A 22,916-nucleotide genomic window follows, 5' to 3' on the forward strand; every position below is an offset into this window, starting at 1 on the left:
ATAATTATCCCACACATGATCTAGAGCTTGCTGCCGTAGTCCATGCACTCAAAACATGGCGACATTACCTTCTCGGTAATCGTTGTCAGATTTTCACCGATCACCAAAGTCTGAAATACATTTTCACCCAACCGGATTTGAATCTCAGGCAAAGACGTTGGGTCGAGTTGATCACAGATTACGACTTAGGAATAACTTACACCCCGGGCAAAGCCAACGTCATGGCTGATGCGCTAAGTCGTAAATCTTATTGTAACAACTTGATGTTACAACAAAGTCAACCACTTCTCCACGAGGAATTTCGTAAGCTTAACCTTCACATTATTCCTCGAGGATTTCTATCCACCCTGGTGGCGAAACCTACCCTTACGGATCAGATCATCAAAGCTCAGAAGGTAGATCCCGGAATCTCCCGTATTAAGAGAAACATCAAGAAAGGAGTCGCGGATTGTTTCTCCGTTGATGACCAAGGTGTTGTGTTCTTTGGAGACCGTCTAGTAATTCCCAAGGTATGCAACCTGAGGCGTTTGATCCTTAAGGAAGCTCATGAATCTCCTCTCACCATTCATCCCGGTAGTACTAAAATGTATCAAGACCTACGCCAGAGGTTTTGGTGGACTAGGATGAAGAGAGAAATTGCTCAATACATTGCTAATTGCGACGTCTGTCGTCGTGTTAAAGCAGAGCATCAACGGCCTGCTGGCACCCTTCAACCTTTGGCTATTCCTGAATGGAAATGGGATAAAGTCGGTATGGATTTCATTACCGGGTTTCCCAGGGCCAAGAGAGGGAATAATGCTATCTTCGTTGTTGTCGATCGTCTTTCCAAAGTAGCCCACTTCCTACCTGTTCGTGAGAGTATAACCGCGAGCCAGCTAGCTGACTTATACATCTCCCGAATAGTGTCTCTTCATGGTGTTCCATTGGAAATTAACTCAGACCGTGGAAGTCTCTTCACCTCTCGATTCTGGGAAAGTTTCCAGAATGCTATGGGAACTCGTCTCTCCTTTAGCACCGCCTTCCACCCTCAATCAAGTGGTCAGGTAGAACGAGTTAATCAAATTCTGGAGGATATGCTCCGAGCTTCTGTCATCTCTTTCGGCATGGATTGGGAGAATGCCTTCCATTCGCCGAGTTCGCTTATAACAATAGTTATCAAGCTAGCTTGGGCAAAGCTCCTTTCGAGGTTCTCTATGGACGAAAATGTCGAACGCCTCTTAACTGGTCAGAAACCGGGGAAAGACAACCCTTTGGCCCGGATATGATTCAGGAAGCAGAAGAGCAGGTTCGCATTATTCGTGAGAAATTGAAATCAGCCCAATCTCGTCAAAAGAGCCATTATGACCGCAAACATAAGGCTATGACTTTTGAGGTTGACGAGAAGGCTTACCTTCGGGTTAGTCCTTTAAAGGGAACCCATCGATTCGGTATCAAAGGCAAATTGGCTCCTCGTTACATTGGACCCTTTCGCATTCTTGCCAAGCGACGAGAAGTTGCCTACCAATTGGAACTACCTCCGCATATTTCCAGAGTTCATGATGTCTTCCACGTATCTCAACTCAGGCGTTGCTTCTCGGATCCTATCCGTGGAGTGGACCACGAAACGCTTGATCTCCAAGATAATCTCACATATCGGGAATATCCCGTTTGAATCCTTGATCAAGCCGAGCGTACCACTCGACGCCAAAACATCAAGTTTCTCAAGGTTCAATGGTCACACCATTCCGAGAAAGAAGCTACTTGGGAAAGGGAGGATCGTCTTCGACTTGAGTACCCCCACCTTCTTCCCAACGGATCCTAAATCTCGGGACGAGATTCTTTTGAGTGGGGGTGAGTTGTCACATCCTAGCTAGTTCATGCATTAGAGTGTTGCATCATGTCTACTTTTCACAGAAAGTTGAAATGGGGATGACAGAAACCCTAGCACCCCCTCTGAAAACAACTAGGGTTTAGTAAAATTATTTTCAATGAACCTGAAATGCCCTCCAAAAATGTTCACCATCTTTGGTCCTGGCTAAACCCTCTGCCAAAAATGGTTTCATATTTTTGGAGGCTATTCTGGATTTTTGCACCAAGCCATAAGTATTTGCATTTGGGCAATTTAAATCCTATAAATATTTTAAAATGCCCAAATAATCTTGAAGGTATTTTTAGGCTGTTGAGAATATTTTCAAATGTGCCTCTGAATATTTTCAGGTTTTTCCTAAATGGAATAGTATTTCTACTATTTCAAAACACAGAACAGAAACAAATAAAAAGAAAAACAGAAAGCAGAGAGAGAAACTTACCTGGCAGCCCACCTGGCGGCCCAGCACTTTGCTGGCCCATGGCCAGTCAGCTGCTTCCTCTCGCCAGAGCAGGCAGAGAGGTGACGCCGGCGTGCGCGAGCTCGCCACGGCGCCACCTGCTTGCCGCCTTGCCCGTGGACGAGCTGGACGACCTCCACGTCGTGCCCCCGAGCCCCTGGACACCTCCATTCGTCCCCTGCACCTCTCCCTCACCTCCCTCCACCATGGCCGACGCAGCCGCTGCCACCTCGTCGACGTAGCCGTAGCCACCGCCGTCTCCGCGTCACCTGACCGTGTCCAGCAGCTCTGCCTTCGCCTTAGGTCGAGCCCCGAGCACTCGCTTGCCCCGAAGCCACTGCCCCAACCTCGCCTTCACCGCCCACCGCCGGAGATCCCCTTCGCCGTCACCACCGCAGCAGTTCGTCCCCGACAGCACTGCCTAGCTCATCGCCTTTGCCGTGAGCTTCTGCCCCTTCCCCTTCCTCTCATTCTTGCTGCCGCCCTTTGCTTCGACCGTAACCAGCAGCACCGCACACGCCGCCGCACGAGCTCGTCGCCGACGAGGCTCCGGTGACCAAATGGTCCAGTGCATATGTCTGTCATCTTCGTGAGCACTTGCAGCACCCGTAGAGACTAACCATTGATCCTCCCGTGCACCGTGTCGTCGTTTTTGTCGGCACCCGAACTCCGGCGGCCGCTAAAGAGCTCGCGGCCGTCGACTCCGGCCATCCCAGGCCCAACCACGGCCACCAACGGACGCGCCGTTGCGTCAGCTACCCGTAGAGCCCAACGGCGCCTCGAACGGTGCCCCGTAGAGCAAACCCGAGGCACAGGAGCACCGCTGACCTCGTCGGCGGCTAACCGCCGGCGTGTTAGGCCTGTTGACGAGGGGTTTGACCTCCCCTCGGTCATTGACATGTGGGGCCAGCCCCCGTTAATTTCCTAGTTTAGGTTAACTAAAATAGGATTAGCCCTGTGACACTGACAGACGGGTCCCACCGTTCAGGTTTGACCTGGACTGCCCAGTTGACTTGCTGACGTCATCATGAAACACTGCTGACGCAATAAATAATTTAATTACTGGAATTATTTTTATACAGGAAATTCCAGAAAATATCACAAACTTCAAAAAATCATAGAAAATAATCTATAGCTCAGAATGAAAAGATTTATATATGAAAAATGATCAGATAAATCCATTCTATCCATCGTACTGGTTTCATGCATGTTTAAGCAAATTAAGCTGCTGTTTAATGCAGAACAAGATAAAGCACTAATAAGGACCACATATGAACTTGGAATTTGAATCTTTGATTCAAAATAGTCCAAACCCATCTGGTCTTAGTTGCATTTGCCCAATACATTCATTTTGCCATGTCTCATGCATGCATCATATTGTTGCACTTGCTTGGTGTTGATTGTGCTTCGTTGTGTTCATCGTGGTAGGTTCTGCCTCCGAGGATATTCACGAGTATCCAACTGAAGGGCAGTATCCCACCACCACTCCGTCAGGCAAGCAACCCATTGATCATTTCGATACAAACCCATCTTCTCGCTTCTGCTCTCATTTACTGCATTAAGACAACGCGATTCAAACTATTGTGTGTTGCGGTAGTTGAACCCACTTTCCTTTACATGACCTGTCATTGCCACAGTAACTAGATGAAACCCACTAGCATGTGTAGGAGTTGATTGAGCCATGTTGTGTTCCTACAATGCTATGCTTGCTACGCTTAGAGTCGTGTCAGTTCTGGCTCATCAGGGTGATGAACTAGAGTTAAAGCATGTGTCGGTAATGAGAGTGAGGTGTTGAACACGTTTTGGTAAAGGTATCGATGAGAGGCCATGTAGGAGTACATGGTGGGTTGTTTCATTGAGACCGTCCCTAAGAACTGAGATCTGTATGCGTGATTTAAGATTCAGCTACTACCACGCATCGGGCCCGAAACCAATGGACCCCCTCGGCTTCTTAATCACACTTGTCCTCTGTCCAGGAGTTGCACGTAGTTTCTGGTGTTTGTAGTAAGCTGGAGGCCGTGGACAGCGCTGACCGCGGGGTGGGCTATGATACGGTAGGCTCGTGGCACGGTGTACCGAGTCGCCCGTTTGGTGTCCGGGAACCCTGCACACATTGTTTGGGGCCGTATGTGGAAACCTCGGCCGGACTCCCTGCAGATGGAACCTGAATAGGCGATAAACCTGGACTAGAGACTTGAGTGTTTAGGTAGGCTGTGGCCGACACCCACGTTGGGCTTCCGCTTGAAGGTTGCCGAGTACACGTTGTGTGACGACGGTAAGTGGTGAGAGCGTGTGTGACGAAGTACACCCCTGCAGGGTATAAAACTATTCGAATAGCCGCGTTCGCGGTAAAGGACTACTTGGTCGCTTATGCAGTTCATAGACAAGTAAATGGATACTACTAAAATCCTCAAGATAAGTATGAGTACCGCGGTTGACGAGGGAGGATCCATGGTGGAGTATTGAGATGGTGATTAGTGGACTCGTGTGCGAAAACTATTTTACAAGTGGTGTCTCGTAGGATAGCTTAGCCAAGAGTCAAAGCTGGCTTGCTGCAATAACTCCACTACCTTCTTGAGAATGTACATGTATAGTAGGATCTGTTGTAAGACTTGCTGAGTACCTTTGTACTCATGTTGCTTCAATTACTGTTTTCAGACGACAACACCGCCCCTTCCGATGGGTTCTATGTAGAACTCGACGACGACGAGTGACTTGCCACCCAGGTGGTGATATAAGCTTGTGAAGGGCCTACGTAGATAGACAGGCTTCGTCAAGCCTTCTTTCTTTCTAGTGTCTATACCCAGACAAGTTGCTTCCGCATGTGCTTGTATGATTGTATGACTTGAGTGTCGGGTCATGTGACCCCTATCTGTATGAACATGTTATGTAAGGCTCTCCGGAGCCCTTTAAATAAAGTACTTTGAGTTGTAGAGTTTTGTTGTGATGCCATGTTGTATTTACCCATATCGAGCATATTGTGTGTATGATTGAAATGCTTGGTATGTGTGGGATCCGACAATCTAGTTGTTTATCCTTGGCAGCCTCTCTTATGGGGAAATGTAGTCTAGTTCCTCCTTGAGCCATAGTAGTCCGCTACAACCCGGTTCACCGGAGTCCTGCTAGCCCAGCACTACTGCTCTGGACACTTGACTGGCCGGCATGTGTTTCACATCGTTCCTGTGTCTGTCCCTTCGGGGAAATGTCACGCGGTGACATTCGGAGTCCTGCCTAGCCTGCTACAGCCCGGGTTCCTGGAGTCCTGTTAGCCCAGTGCTACAGCCCGGATTCACACGCTGCTGACCGACACGTTCGATGTTGATTCATGTATGCCTGTCCCCATACGTTAGTGCCGCTTTGGGTTCACGACTAGCCATGTTGGCCCGGGTTCTCTGTCATATGGATGCTAGCGACATTGTCATATACGTGAGCCAAAAGGCGCAAACGGTCCTGGGCCATGGTAAGGCGACACCCGTGGGAGTACCGTGCGTGAGGCCGCAAAGTGATATGAGGTGTTACATGCTAGATCGGTGTGACTTAGAATCGGGGTCCTGACAAAAAGGCAGCCCACGTGGTAACTTGACACGTGTACTAGTTGTCCACTAGATGGAGGGAGGATTGTCTACCACGGGTGAACAAACAAATTGCGACTTGACGCGTTATGTTAAAAAGGAGGCAAACCTTGTGGGGCCTACCTTAGAGGCAAGGCTCTATATACTGGAGTACTTTTGATGTGTCCTGTCAACTCGCAGAACGAGGAGAAGCTTGCTTAGTACACCGTCTCCCCCGCCCACGGGCGCGGTGGCTCGCAGGATGAGGTGAAGCTTGCTTACTACGCCTTACGCCCGCTCCCTCGCCCACGCGCGCAGTGGCTCCCAGGACGAGGAGAAAATTTTACTACTCCCTCCGTTTACTCCTCGTCCCTACTACCTTGGTTAGAGAGATTATCATATTGTTTGGAATATATATGTCCTTCAGTACTCCGTCCATTTACTTATACAAGGCCACTATAAAAAAATACATTTTGCATCTATAAAAGGCCACAAATAGTACTCGAGACAAAAGTTACTACTCCCTCCTTTCCAGTTTATGGCTCATTTTCAAAATCTCTCCAACCAAGGTAGACGGTGAGTGGTCGAATTAATTTCGTACTCCTAGTTTGCACAAGTAATTAGTACGCTCATTTTTCTCAAGAAGTTATGTTTACCGAGGCATTAATTAGAATGAATGCATGAATGACCACTAAATTTCCATGAACTTCTACATGCATTGGTGAGTTTTCTCTTGACACTGCTTGCATCGGGTGATCTAACGCACCTCGAAATCCAACATGTGATGGTACTACTACTAGTAGTAGAATTGAAACTTATAAAACAGAAAAACAAATGTTTTTTAGATGAGCCCTATAAACCCTAGTGGGTACGTACTCCGTAAAATCAGATTTTCTGAAAACTAAGTCGCTCAATCTTTATTTGCTTGTTTCCCTTCCTGCCTCCTTGCCTCGAACAGACTATGCCAAACTCCCCTGCCTGCCGCGCGGGAAAAGACCCACCCTCGCCTTTTTTAGTCCGGGTTTGTATCGATGGATCGCGCGAAGCAGCAAAAACCCAAGCCGTGTCTTGTACTCCTCCGTCGACGCTCGCTTTCATGAATTCTATACTTCCTGTCACTGACATGTGGGACATATAGCAACCGGGTCGACGTGTCAAGCACCAAATAACAGTGCAGAACAGGAGGAGGGATGCACCCAAGTCGTATCGCCCCAGTAGTAGTAGTAATGAGCAATGAGACGTCAAATGACAATGCTGCACCTTCCCAGACGGACGAAGCAACCATTATTTCACACTTCGGTTCGCCATCATCTCAATCCACGTAGTATTGCTTCTGCCTCAAGAGGCACACGCGCATCGCCTTGGTACATCATGACACATGGGACCGCATGACAGGCCATGCTCCCCCGCCGATCGCTCGGTAAAATAACCTCATTTTTACTACTATACTTCCTCCGTATCGGTTTACATGGCATGCACATCGTTCTAGGATGAGAATTTAACTGGCTATATATGTGATGAACAGTATATGTTTAGAAACTACATCCGCTTCATAATCCAATGATATACTTTTTGTGACATAGTAACTCAGATTTAGTTAGTCAAATGGATGACCTAGAACTACGTGCACGCCCTATAAACCGAGACATCTAAAAAAACAAGATGGGCAGGGTAGTTCAGTACGTATCTTTTTAGATCAATATAGTCGGGATTCACCAAGGAGCAAAACCAAGTGGTAGGCTGCACCTGTCGTGTTGGCGTAGCGACTCAAGCAGGGTCAATCCGCACACGAAATGGCAACACACTTAACAGGACCCCTTTGGCCGACATGTGGCTGATCCACCCTCTTGTTCCACGTGCGATGCACCAAATTACAGTTCGGAGCAGCGGTTGGAATTGGATGCACCCTGGTCGTAGCGCCACAGTAGTAGAAAATGAGCGATGAGGGGTCAAATCACAAAGCCCCACCTTTCCCGCATTAATCTGGACAGACGAAGCAACCATCATTTCACTCTAGGGCGCAAGAGCATAAAGAAAAGAGAAAACCAATGATGCGTGCGGCAGCTACCTAGGGCACCCTAGGGTAGGGGTCTCCACTATAGATCATTTTTTTAAAGCGCCTCCACTACAAATCGGCTTCTCCCTCGTCCTCTTGAAGAAAACCGATGATGCGTGCGGTGGTAGGGTTTGTAGGAGTACTACTAGGGCGTGTGGGGCCACATCGTAGTAAACGGGAGAGGGATTGAGTTCGAGTCGACGCCTTAAATATGTGTGGGCCGCTTGGTTTTAGGGGATCGAGGCAACATTTTGGGTTCGGGGACCAGTGGAGATATAGTACGTACAAAAAATTGTGGACGTAGGTTCGACCGAAAGGCAATGATGCATGGGCCCTGCATTTTGATATACCCGGGGCCGCGTGAAATTTGCTACTCTACTCAAAACTAGTAAGGTACACATGCATTGAACACATGAGATTTTGAAACCAAATTATGAATAAATACACACTATAACAGGTAAAGCTTTGAGTCATATATGCATGATGTAGATGTTCGTTTAGTTCTTATAGTTCATCTCATTCAAAATCAATTAGTTTTATAAAAATGTTAAGATTCATGGGGTTGTGCAAAAACAAATAATGGCAATTCATTTAGAAAAAAATCAATTATGATACGGAAGATTCTAGAACAAAGGAGAAGTGCTTGTGTTTTGAGGTTTGTGCATTATGCGTAAGTTCAACCATGGAGTCTTCTAAATTGTACATGTGGCAGATTTGGTGGAATGTTGATGATATCCAACGGCCAGTAGTGCTCAGATTTGCCATCTCTGCACTGTCGGATTAGCTTCATCCAGCAACCATCTTTCAAGTTATTCGCACACTATATAGTTCTTGTGCCATAGTTGCATGTCTTGGAAAAAAGCTACTAGTGGGTTGTACTAGCTATTTAGGAATAGAAGATGTATACATGTAAGTTGTAGGGAAAGAGATGACATGGAGTATCGCAATTCCTATGAGTAGGGATTGGAAAAGATATGTCATTTGGTTGACATCATAGGAACTTTTCTATTGAATCTAGAGATGCCATGTATCTCAATTCCTATGAGGAGGGATTAGAAAAGAGATGTAATTTGGTTCATATCATAGGAACTTTTCTATTGAATATATGCTAATGTTTATTTTCCTTTGAAATTATGGGAGTATAGGAATCCATTCATATGAACCAAGTGACTCTAAAGCTATAGAAATGATATCATGTTCATTTCCTTTGAAATGTGGAGCATATGAATCTATTCCTATGAACCAATTGGCTCTAAAGGAAAAAATCCTATAAAAATCATATCATATAGAGTTCCTATGATATTCCTCCACACCAAAGGATGGTTGAAATTCCTGCAGGTGATACGATGGTCTTTCTTTGTAGACTCCTCCCCAATCATTATAGTTACCTCTCGAAGATGAATGAAATGATATATACAGGGTATTCCACATGTGCAATTTGGTACACGAAAACTCGGTAAAAGTTTCCGAGGTTCAAATTTTTAATAAAGCTATATGCACTGCATTTTGGAACGGAGGGAGCATACGACAGTTGCTAACACTCACGTGGAAGATTTGTGTGTAGGAGGAGTGGCTGTTCTATTAAATGACATGGGAAAACTGACACTGTCGGATGCTGATCTAACGGTTCTTACGGCATTCGTCAGGAAAAGGCTTGTGGCGAACGTTTGTCGGATAATGATTTACGGACACATGCATTGCAATTATACGTGCCCCCTCTCTCTCACGCACACGCACCCTCCCGAGTCCTCTCGCACCCACCGTCTATCTGCAGGTAGACGTCACACACATATGTGCTCTTCACACCCTACCCTCAGAACTTCTAAAAAACAAAAGACGTCGCGCACATTTTATTTAGCTCACACATCACACACTTATACTATTACTCTTGTGGCGAACGTTCTTTGGGCATAGTATATTGTACTCTCACGAAGGGAAGCGGTGCACACACGCACTAGTTCTCTCACACCCACTCGCGGGTACACGTAGGAGCACATTTTTTTGAAGCTGGTACAACAATATCACTCCACTATATATATAAGCAGGAGCCTTAGCGCTTGCTTTACTAGGGTTCCTCTCGTTCACTCTCTCATGCTCTCCAGATCTAAGTAAGACATAGGTGGTCACACTCTCTCTCAGCTCACGGCTGGTCACAAATCCGGCCGGACAACCTCGACCGGGGCAGGGGTGTAGGTGCATCGTTCACGCTGTCGTCGGCGGCGAGGGAGGAGACCAACGGCTGCCCGTGCGTCCCGATCGGCGGCCGTGCCGTTCTCTCCGAGAGAGCGCCGGCTCCGGAGGGCCTCCGACCCCTTCTTCCTCCCTGCGGTATTGTAGCCAAGATGCGGCCCTCCCGGCGCCGTCTTTGCCACATGCCGACGACCCTCAGGTATATATTCCTTCGAAACATGCCTTGCTCTACTTCCCCAGCTCCCCACTTGGCTTCGTATGGATCTTTTTCTACTTCCGCCCACTGTTCCAAAGCCACCTAGACTTTTACTATTATTAGAGGTAAAGCTAGTTCATACAGTCGACTCTAAGAGTTGGCTCAAACAGGGAAGAAAGTGGGAAAGTTGTAGCATGAATCTAGGACTTGGTTCTAAGAGGAAACGGGGGAAAGTAGTAGATACTGGCTACACATCCGGTCTCTTGGTTGAAAAGACGAAGAAAGCATGGTGGATGGCGAAGGGTGGGGGGAAGTGGACCTATCTCTTGCTTGAAAAAGGAAAGAAAGTGACGGGTGTTGGGGGACAACGCAAATGAAAATGAGCAGGTCTAGATTTCCTGTGCTCACATAGGAAAATGTCGCCGAGGAGATAAAAATGGGACAAATGCAGACATGCTGCCTGAGTGTTTGCCGCTCTCGGCAACCACATCTGCCTCACCACTTTATGCCCCTGCTGCCCCTACGCCCATATCGCTACCGTTAATGTAAAATCACATGAAGCATTAAGCAATGCCAGCTAATGTCACTATATGTAATGGTCTAGTGTCGTCGATAAATTGAAGCAATGCCAGCACCATTTTATGAAGTGCTTCCGTCTTGCTTTATTTCCCATGAATTGTGTTTTTGCAGTTACACTTAAATCTCACACCGCTAACATTGCTTCATCCCAGTGGAACTGCACAAATTTGATTGTACATTTACTGACCATGTGCTACTCTCATGACAGTAATACTAATGCTATTGTTCTGCATGTTAATCTAGTGGCAGTGTTGATGTGATGTGAAACTACTTACTTAAGGACACTTTCATACTGTCAATCTAGTGCCAATTATAACACAATAGATGCTGCTGTTAATCATACGCCACTGCAAATATCTGTCACTTTTTAAATAACCATATTTCGTATTTGCGCAAACAAGGATGTCTGTCTCCATATCGTTTCGGCATGTCTGTCTCCGTATCGTTTCTATCCGCGCAATCAAAAGCACACACGTCAGTTTTAGTAGAACTGCGCAAAATGAGATGGCTATCCCTTGTTGTCGTCGTCTAACCACCCGTCTTCCAGGTATTCCTACATTGGTAGTTACTAGGTAGAATGACCGACGCATACAATAGAAGTTGATTCGTACATTTTACTTCCTGATTGCAGTGTAGGGACGAGCGAATACAACTGCATCCTAGTCCGGAATGCACTTTCTACCAGTTCATCCATGGACCGAGGACTAGCTGGCACGGTTGCACGACGGTTTTTTGGACAGGTGCGCGGACAAGAGGCATTGTGGTCTGCTTATTTCTGCAAATAGCGGTGCTTAAATTTAGTGGAATACACAAGAATTTCAGCTGGTCAGTACACTACATGGTTCAGTTCAGCATTCCAGCTGAGAACACAATTATAATTGGTTATTCTAGAATGACAGAGCCTAACCCTGGATGGTGGAAACAAGAAAAAACCAGAGTGAACTCCAGGAAATTTAAGCCTACCGGGAGGCCCTTTGCTCAGAGAAGCCTTGCTTGTTTTTTCCTGATTTGTAAACCTTCTCACAACTTTGTCTTTTGCTGTGAACTAGTATATGTTTGTTATGTTCTATGAATCATTGAGATGTATAAAATTGCTTAACTTATGCTTTTCAAGTTTTTTATGAAGTCGAGTTTAATGTGAGTGTTCCACATGAACGCTGGACTAGCGTGTGAACGTTTGGAATTTACATTGTGGCCTCAGTTAACTTCATGAACCACTGTAACAAGATACATAGTTGCTTATATGTCAGATAGCAGATTGTTGATTGTTAGCTGGTCGATAGCCTAGTGTTGAAGCGAGCTGAGCCAATGTGTCGTGTTTTGCACAACTGCTTACAAGTGGGGTAGCACCAACAGTGTTTACAAGTACTTATGTATACGTCGGCGCACAGTTCTCAAACGAGTACTCTATTTCATCAAAACACACATTGCTCGTATGATAAAACTAGTGAGGACGCATCTGTTTCGACAACAATTACGACGATTCACGGGCACACAAAAGTAGCAGCAGTTCCCATAGACGGATTCAAACAGAGTACTAGCCCCAGAGGGCTCGATAACAGGCAAGGTTCGGATAATTAGACAGAATCCAAACTACTATTAAACACTAGCTGGGGCAAGTATTTCATGCCTCGATCTAATTTGGGCTGGACACAAGACGGAACTTGCCATGAACATCTTCAAGGACATCCGGCAGCAGCTCAATCCCGTGAACCTTCATGAAGATAACCTTGTGGCCTTGCCACTCATAAACTTGTTTGTGGAGGCATGCCACGTCATCTGCCTACGTAAGCTTGACAAGAACAGTATGCCTCACAAACGAAGGAGTAGCTTTGAACTTCTTGTGCTTTAGTACACCCTGGACAACATGCCTAACAACAGTGAGGCTGGAATACAACTCTTCATTGGTATAAGCGCAAATGGCTTCCAGGATCCAACAGCCTAAAAACTCTGTTTTCCCAGTGCGTATATTCAGGTCATCCGCCTCATAGCGAGTGACATGTACAACCACACAATCCTTGTCTGCATCAGTGCTCTAATTGAAACAGAAACAAATTCTGAATTACTTTCCAGTATAAGAAACACAAGTTATTTAAACCACTATGTATAGCATGGCATCGAAGCTAATAAAATTTTGCATTATTCATCACCACATACTTAGATGAAAAACCAAAATCAAGATCGGCAAAGAAGAAAATCACCTCCTCGAAGGGGGAAAACTGCTCCTGTAGTGCCACGGGGGCTGTAACCTCAAACGGGGCGTTGACCATCTCAGTAGTGGCCGTGAGCGTATCTGGGGTCGGCTCGGTGGCTGCCTCCATCTTCTTGGAGCTCTCTGTCTTGTGGGGATCAGCCTCCCGCGTCTGCTCCAATATCGTCAGATCTTTGCCTGGTTCTCCTTGGTCCATCATGAAACTGACAAATACTAGGAGACCACTGAAAGGAAAACACAATCGCAATGACAATGAAACAAAAAAGAGAGTGAGGATCGGTTACTGCTTTGCAAAAGTTCTTTTTTTTTCTTTGAACAAAAATATACCAACATCACGGATCCGCTTAGCTTCCCTTCGTTGGGAGAGAAGAACAGTGGCAGATGTGAGTGTTGCCTTTCTTGAAGACGGTGAGGGAGAAGGGGATTCAGCGAAGAGTGAAATGATGGTTGCTTCGGCTATCAAACTTAGACTGCGGGGAGGTCGCGTTTTGTGGTACGACGGCTCGTTATTGCCACGCTATGACCGGGGTGACTCTCCGCCTGCATACTGCATTCTAATTTGGTGGATGGCATTTGGGCCCGCTCGCTGCATGGCCCGCATGTAGGTGAACAAAAGTATAATGGCATTCAGTAGAGGGAGACATTTCGATGACCTAGGAGTAGCCAGAAGCGGTATTGTATCCACTGTACTAGCAGTAATTGTTTTTCTGGGTAGCTGTAGAGTGTCTCCACTGTACTAGTAGTAATTGTTTCTCCGGGCCCAAGACAAAACAGCCCATGCACCCTAGTAAATAGTAAAATCAATTCAAAAGTCCATATATTTACTGAATTAGAGGCGCTACCCACAACCAGCACACCGCCCCCCAAAAAAAACCTGGGTGTTCTTCTTCGTCCTCACTCCCACCCACATCACGTCAGCTCGCTCCACTCGTACCCCCAGATTCCTCACCTCACTCCTACAGAAAACCCCAGCTCCCCTTCTTCCTCACTACTACAAAAAAAACCCCAGCTCCCCTTCTTCTTCACTCACACTACAACTAGGCTCGTCATTCGTTACTCTGCTCAAATCCGTGAGCGCGACGCGAAGCCCTCGAGGAAAATGGAGTCGGCTGACCCCAGCGCCAAGAAGATGAGGCTCCCGCCAGCGGTGACGCCTGTTGTAGATCCCGCATCCGGCAGCGCGGGGAGAAGCGGCGACCCTGCCCCCACCGGATCCCAGGAACCCGTAGAATCTCGGGTGGACCGTATCAGCGATCTCCCGGACGCCGTCCTTGGGGAGATCATCTCGCTTCTCCCCACAAAGGATTGCTGCCGCACCCAAGTCCTCTCAATTCAGTGGCGCCCTCTATGGCGCGCCGTGCCCCTTAATCTCGACTGTCGTCAGCTATCTCTCTTCAATGATTTTGAAATCCCCAGAGCCATCATCTCCTCCCACCAGGGCTCCGTTCAAAGCCTCTGCATCCCGTCATGCTACCTCAGCAAGCATACCATGCCCTGCACGGTGGACGCCTGGCTGAAATCCCCTGAATTCATAGAACTACAGCTGCTTGAGTTCTACTATTTCCCTGGAAATCACCTACCAGATACCGAACGCCATCTACCTGTGCCCTCAGCACCGATGTCCATCTCGCGGTTTTCCTCCTCTCTCCACACCGCCACCTTTGCGATGTGCGACCTACCAGATAATCTGGTACTAAACCTTCGACTCCCATTTCTCAAGAAACTTTCACTTGTGCGGGTTTGTATATCGGAGGCCTCATTGCACAGCATCATCCACTCCAGTTGCCCTGCCCTTGAGTGCTTGGTGCTTGTTTTCATAGTTAGAATCGGTTGTCTCCAAATAAAGTCGCCTAACCTTGTAAGAATTGGAATTTGTTTTGACGGAAGGTAGCTCATCATCCAAGATGCCCCTTCAGTTCAAAGGTTGATCCTTGATTCTAATTATTCACCATTGCAAATAACCGTCCTCTCTGCGCCTAAACTGGAGACCATGGGTGTAATACATGATCTCTGTGCTCATTTCAATATGGTGTTTGGCTCCACAGTTCTTCAGGTACTTTACATTATCATCTACACTTGTAACCATAAGCTGCATTTTAAATTTCTACGCATAAGTTATATGTCATCTTGGAGTACACATTTTGTACTAATATTATGTTCTATGCTCAATGAAGAGTTTCTCCATGCATGGCCTATCAATGGTGCTGGATTCTGTCAAGATCTTATCTATCCAAATGAATAGTTTTCATCTGAACAAGATTATTGGCTTGCTGCAATGCTTTCCATGTCTGGAGAAGTTGCATATAAAGGTGATAATTTCACGCACATTGGAAGCCCACATATAGTGTACTAGAATAACCGTTCAGCTGTTGCTCTTTCGACACTCTTTTTTTAAACCTTAGCTGTTTTCAATCTTCATGTCTATTTAGTCAACAGGACAGGGTAAGAAAGTTATAACCAATCGGTGGATTCGTAAGCATTGGGATTTTCTCACTTCTCATGAGATTCGATTGAAGACAATAACGCTAGAATGATATGTAGCCAACCGTGCAAACACTAGATTTGTCGTTCCTGCTGAATGCGAGGTTGCTATTGTCCATCAGGCTTAAGTTTATCAGCAGCATGGTTTTGACGGATGGGTATGTGGAAGAGCAAAAAAAGGAGTTTCAGGTGGGCAAAAGAGCTTCTGAACGTGTCGGGCTTCTATTTACAACATATTGTGGTCATAATCCAGTAAATTTTACGACCCATGATGTTCATTCTATGGACCTGACCGATCCATTTGACAGTGACTGCCGAAAACAGTGCTGGAGTTAGATGTTGTTGCCCTTTTCAACCTGGATTTTTTTGTAAACCTGATGAACAATTAACCATCGTGCTTTTGTATAGTTTGTAAGCTGGAGTTAGATGTTCTTGCCCTTTCCAAATCGGCTGTGATTGTCATATTTTCTTTGAAGCAAGGCAAATGGCTTGCCAGTCGTTTAATTTAGAGTGAAATATTGTATCAACTAACAAATCCCAACCAAGGGAAATAACATCACTCTCGCCGGCTGCTTGAGCTCACTGTGCATTATAGAAGCCAAGTGATTAGCCCCCACCAGCACCCACAAACTTATTTCAAACTAGCACATCAAATGGGCTGTAAATTTTCATAGGAAAGGCTGCATGACCGTGACAGATTTGGATTCTGACATTTGGGACCCGCGAGGAAATAGCCTATCCAAGGTGGTGTCGACTTAATAGCCAGTCAACAAACGATTCTGTCTACCAGCCGTTGGATTGACATCCAACATCTGTCGTGTATCTTCTATCTCTTGTCTTCTTCTTCCTCCAGCCACCCAAACCAAACCACCCCGTCGGCTCCGCCTGCTCCCGCCTCCCATGGCTGGCTGCGCCTCCGCCGCCCTATCGTACGTACCCTCCAACGTTGGCCAGTCCCTCCCTCTATTCCCCCACACGTCCTGTTATTCTCCGGCGACGTTAGCCCCAACACGCACCCGCAACCGAACCAGTCAACCCTCGTACTCCCCTCTGCCTGCGACTGGACCGGCGCATCTTCCATGGCTCCTGTTTGTTCCGTCCGAGGCCTCGCCGTCGTCCTCCGCCTTGCAGCCTTGGTTCGCTCGCCGTTCACGGTGCGCCGCCCTCTTGCGTTGCCAACGTCGTCAACAACCGAGAGGAACAAGGAGATGACTGTACGTGGAGAGGATGACAGTAGGGACCCACCAACGTCATGGCAGTACGCAAGCAAGTGCCTCTATATTACAAGCCCAAAAATATGGTTCCTCCTAATGGTTGGACATCTGGGGCTCACGCCATTGTCAATGTAGTCAATAAACGAGAGAATTACACTACGAGCAGCTGACACCAGGGACCCAGCAGGTCGCGCCGTTTTTTTTGAGGAACAAGCAGTTGTTATTTATACTAGTTTTAGCGACGGATCAGGGTAACAATGGGGCTGTGCGGGGGCTGTGGCCCGTCTAGCCAGGGTTTTATTTATGTTTACCACATCATGAGCCCAGTTGTGTTTTTTTCTTGCTGAAAATGGCTAGCCCAGTTCTATTTTTTAAAAGAAATACCCAAACGAGGCCTACTTGCTTTATCAGCACTGCTGGGCTGCAAATCTTTCAAGACGAGGAGAGTTTCATTCGGTTTGCCCAGAAATGGGCTGTACATTTTTAAAACACATCAAACCGGGAAATAGTTTCAATTTTTTTCATTACAAGATTTTAACTTACATTGATTTTTATGGGTGGACAATTATTTGGATTTTATATTTATATAAATTATTTTTCAAAATAGTTTGAATGTGAATAGATATTTTGGGATTAAAAACCGTTGACCGCACCGAAATATGCAAAAATTCATATACTTTTTAACCGTGGCCACAATGTGGGGTGTAATGCTAACAAAAAGAAGATGGGCTCCAAAAAAATTCTTAAGAATTAGCAAATGGGCTGTACATTATTAGAAATAATGCACACGAGAGCAGTGCCTGTTGCATGTCCATCAAATGGCTGTCGTGCTTCTTCAATCTCTGCTTTTCCTGCTCCAGCCCCTCAAACAAGCGCCGGCGGGACTGCCTGCTCCATCCTCCCGCGGTCGGCTATGCTTCAGCGCAGGCCTCAACGCCCCACCGTACTCCCATCGCTGTCCTAGCTATCCCTCTACTCACCCACACCTGCTGTTATTCTCCGGGGATGGCAGACGAACTAGTAAACCCTCGTACTCCTCCGCGTGGGAAACAATTGCCGAGTCTTCCCTGGCTCCGTGTCGTTCCCTTCCTAGGCCTCACCGTCGTCCACCGCCCTGGTGCTCTCGGCGCGGCCTGGTCAACATGGTCAATGAAAGACATCCATCGGAAGTGAACTGTACGTGGAGAGGCTGACAGCTGGGTCCACGGCCGCACGCAAGGAAATGCCTCCTTATTACGCGCAAAATAATGATTCCTCCACCTGACAGCTAGGACCCACGGGAAGGGCTTCTGTATTTTGCGAAAAAAACATTCCCCCCGCTGACAGGTTGGACCCACCAGCTATATCTTCGCACGCAAGGAAGTGCGTCCTTATGACGCACAAAAAAATGAATACCCCCTGCTAGCTGGGACCCACCATAGTGGGTGGCTAACTTGTGGGCCTACTAAGTTGACGGGGACAGAGGGCTTTGTCAACTTAGTCAATATGAATGATTCTAGCTCTAGTGATCGTACGATGTCCATCCAACGGCCATAGTGCTTCTTCAACCTCTGGTCTTCTTGCTCCAGCCGCCCAAAGCAGCGCCGGTCGTGCCGCCTGCTCCTGCCTGCCGTGGCCGGCTGTGTTGCCGCGGAGGCCTCACCGCCCCCATACTACTCCCACCGCTGGCCAGGCCATCCCTCCACTCACCCACACCCCCTGTTATTCTGCGGCGACGGCAGCCTCACACCGCAGCCGAACCAGTGAACCCTCGTACTCCTCTCCGCGTGGGCATCCACTGCCGCGTCTTCACCGGCTCCGCATCGTCCCCTTCCTAGGCCTCGCCGTCGTCCACCGCCTTGGTGCTCTCGGCGCGGCGTGGTCAATGTGGTCAATGGCCGACTTCCATCGGAAGAGTACTGTACGTGGAGAGGCTGACAGCTGGGTCCACGGCCACAGCTGGGTCCACGGCCATCGCCCAATTTTTTTGATTTGCCAAGTAAGTTGCTTTGTCAGGCCTGTTGGTCTACAAAACTTTCAAGACGAGGAGAGCTTCATTCGGCTGGCCGAGAAAATGGCCTTTCAGTACTGAGAAATGGGCTGTACATTTTTAAAACACATCAATCCGACAATTAGTTTCAAATTTCTTTTTTTCATTTCGAGATTTTAAATTGCATTGATTTTTATGCGTGGACAATTTGTTGGATTTTATATTGATATAAATTTATTTTTAAAATCAGTTTGAATGTGACTCGAAATTTCGGGATTAAAAACAGTTCGGACCGCACCGAAATATGCAAAATTTCGTATAATGTTTTAACCGTGGCCACAATATGGGCTGTAATGCTAACAAAAAGAATATGGGCTCCAAAAAAACCTTAAGAATTAGCAAATGGGCTGTAAATTATTAGAAATAATGGCAGATGGGCTGTATGCTGTTTTCCACAGATTTGAGGCTTTCCTAAAAAAAGGTTGATGCACAAGCAGTGACTGTTGGATTTCCATCCAATGGTCGTCCAGCTTCTTCAATCTCTGCTCTTCCTGCTCCAGCCGCTCAAACAAGCGCCGGCGGGACTGCCTGCTCCCTCCTCCCCGCGGCCGGCTGTGCTGCCGCGTAGGCCTCACCGCCCCACCGTACTCCCATCGCTGGCCTAGCCATCCCTCTACTCACCCACACCTGCTGTTATTCTCCGGGGACGGCAGACAAACCAGTAAACCCTCGTACAGTCGTACTCCCCTTCGCGTGGGAAACAACTGTCGAGTCTTCCCTGGCTCTGTGTCGTTCCCTTCCTAGGCCTCGCCGTCGTCCACCGCCCTGGTGCTCTCGGCGCGGCCTGGTCAACATGGTCAACGACCGACATGCATCTGAAGTGGACTGTACGCGGAGAGGCTAACAGCTGGGTCCACGGCCGCACGCAAGGAAATGCCTCCTTATTAAGCGCAAAATAATGATTCCTCCACCTGACATCTGGGACCCACCGGAAGGGCCTCTGTATTTCGCGAAAAAACGTTACCGCCGCTGACAGCTCGGACCCACCAGCTATATCTTTACACGCAAGGAAGTGCCTCCTTATTACGCACAAAAAATGAATACCCCCTGCTAGCTGGGACCCAGTATAGTGGCAGGCTGACTTGTGGGCCTAATAAGTTGACGGGGACGGAGGGCTTTGTCAACTTAGTCAATATGCACGATTCTAGCTCCAGTGACCGTACGATGTCCATCCAACGGCTGTAGTGCTTCCTGCTCCAGCAGCCCAAACCAGCGCCGGTCGTGCCTCGTGCTCCTGCCTCCCGTGGCCGGCTGCGATGCGGCGGAGGCCTCACCACCCCTACTACTCCCACCGCTGGCCAGGCCATCCCTCTACTCACCCACACCCTCTGTTATTCTGCGGTGACGGCAGCCTCACACCGCAGCAAACCAGTGAACCCTCATACTCCTCTACGCGCGGGCATCCACTGCCGCGTCTTCCCTGGCTCCGCGTCGTCCCGTTCCTAGGCCTCGCCGTCGCCCACCGCCTTGGTGCTCTCGGCGCGGTGTGGTCAATGTGGTCAACGACCGACTTCCATCGGAAGAGTACTGTACGTGGAGAGGCTGACAGCTGGGTCCACGGCAGCCGCAAGGAAGTGCCTCCTTATTACGCGCAAAATAATTATTCATGTACCTGACAGCGGGGACCCACCGGACGGGCCACCATATTTCACGATAAAAACGTTTCCCCCTGACTGCTGGGACCCACCAGCTACATGTTCGCATGCAAGGAAGTGCATCCGGGCAAAAAAACAATTCGCCCCCCTGACTGCTGGGACCCACGAGCTATATCTTCGCACGCAAGGAAGTGCCTGACAGTCGGGACCCACCTGGTCGAAGCGTACGTAGCATTGTCATTCTGGTCGCGAACGTGTACGTACATACTGGTCGATGTAGAGGTGCGCACGAGTCATAGTAGAGGTGCGCATGTAGCATGTACATGTACGTACAGCGGCTAGTGTGCAAGAAAGAAAATACGGCCACGTACGTACATACGGGCAGGGTCTCGAACGCCTACTCGCGCATACGTACGGCCAGGGCTCATGTACATGGCTGGGTTAGAACAGAGAAACTGCGTCATCGTCATGTTCATGGGGAGGCAACGGAATGCGTCGTGTTCATCAGGAGGCAATGGAGCGCGTGGGAGCCAACCGGCTTGGAAGGAACAGCCGATGGAAACGAGGCCTGGCGTACCGTAGAACGAAGGAAATGGCCTTGTGTTCGACTGGCCACGTTCGAAACGGGATCATGTTCATCGGGAGGGGTCTGGCGTACCGCAAAACGGAGGAAACGGACCTCCTACGGTCGAAACGGGGGTCCTGTTGATCGGGAGGGGTGTGGCGTACCGCAAAACGGAGGAAACGGACTTGTGTTGGAGCGCTACGGTCGAAACGGGGGTCCTATTCATTGGGAGGGGTGTGGCGTACCACAAAACGGGACTCCACGAGATACTGTTCATCTCCACCGCCGACCCCCTCCAGCCTCCACGGGCTACTGTTCATCCACCGTCGACCTCCTCCAGCCTCCACCTGCGACTGTTCATCCACGGGCTCCTGTTCATCCAGCCTCCACCGCGCGCTACTCCACCGGCTACTATTCAACCAGCCCTCTCCACGGGCTCCTGTTCAACCACCCCTCCACGGGCTACTGTTCATCCAGCCCTCCATCTTCTACTGTTCATCCGGCCCTCCACGGGGTGGTCCTGTTCATCCAGCCCTCCATGGGGTCCTGTTCATCCAGCCCCAACCGGCTCGATCGATCGAGTTCCTGTTCATCCAGAGGCAACACCACGGGGTCCTGTTCATCCACCCCCACCGGGAACTGTTCATCCAAACCCCTCAGCAACGCTCACTGTTCATCCAGAGGCAGCATCGATCGGCTTCAGTTAGCAGCGGTAGCGAAGGAATCGCTCGATCGGGTTCAGTTAGCAGCCATCGATCGATCGCTCGGGTTCACTAACGCGTAGCCTGCAGTGCAATCGCTCGGGTTCAGTTAGAGCCCAACGCCTTTCTCGGGTTCAGTTAGAGGCCAACGCCTCGCACCCACGCGCGTGCGTGTATGAGAGAAATGCGCATCGCTCGGCCCCGACCACCCACCGTAACTGGGAACACCCCAATATTTTCCTCGACCTCGCTTCTACCACGGTTTTTTTTGTTATGGATGGCCCAAAGAATGTCATGCAGCTGCGTCTCCGGCCCGCCCAGGACGAAAAGCCCATTTTCTGTCATGATTTTTTGTCATAGAAGTAGGACCCCACCACATCTATGATGATACCGTGTTTTGTCACAATTATTGTCATAGAAGTGTCATAAGTATGACAGAAAAAATTTCATTCGGCCCAAAATGTCACGGATGTGTCTTTTTTTGTAGTGATGAAGATAGTCATTGACGAGATCAAGCTGACTCCGGTAGACAAAAGAAAACTAGTAGTACTCCACTATATAGGCAGGATCCTCCGCACTTGCTTGCTAGTGTTGCTCTCTTCACACTATCTCGTCCTCTCCAGATCTAAACATGACAGCGGTGGCCACACACTCTCTCTCTCTCTCTGCTCACCGCTGGTCATAGATCCAGCCGGATCCTCTCCGCCAGGGAAGGTGAGAAGGTGCAACGTTCATGTGGTCGTCCTCGGCGACGGCTCTTACCCACTGTCGGCGTGTCCCGATCAGCGGGCCTTGCCGTTCTCTCCGAAGCACCACTGGCTAGGGAGGGCCTTGGACCCCTTCTTCCTCGCTGTCGTAGTGTAGGCAGATCCGGCCTCCCGCCGCCCACCTAGCGACATCCCGGCGACCCTCAGGTATTAGTTCCATCAAACCGGCCTTGCTCTACTTCCCGAGCTCCTGACGTCGCTGCATTTGTATCTTTTACTATTTCTGCTACCTCTTGAGCATGCGTTGTTTTTCCCTTGAAGAGGAAAGGGTGATGCAGCAAAGTAGCGTCAGTATTTCCCTCAGTTTTTGAGAACCAAGGTATCAATCCAGTAGGAGGTTACACGCAAGTCGCCTTGTACCTACATAAACAAAAAATAACATTGCAACCAACGCGATAAAGGGGTTGTCAATCCCTCACGACCACTTGCAAAAGTGAGATCTGATAGAGATAATAAGATAACTATTTTTGTTAT

Source organism: Aegilops tauschii, chromosome 1 (genome assembly GCF_002575655.3).
Source record: "Aegilops tauschii subsp. strangulata cultivar AL8/78 chromosome 1, Aet v6.0, whole genome shotgun sequence".
NCBI lineage: Eukaryota > Viridiplantae > Streptophyta > Magnoliopsida > Poales > Poaceae > Aegilops > Aegilops tauschii.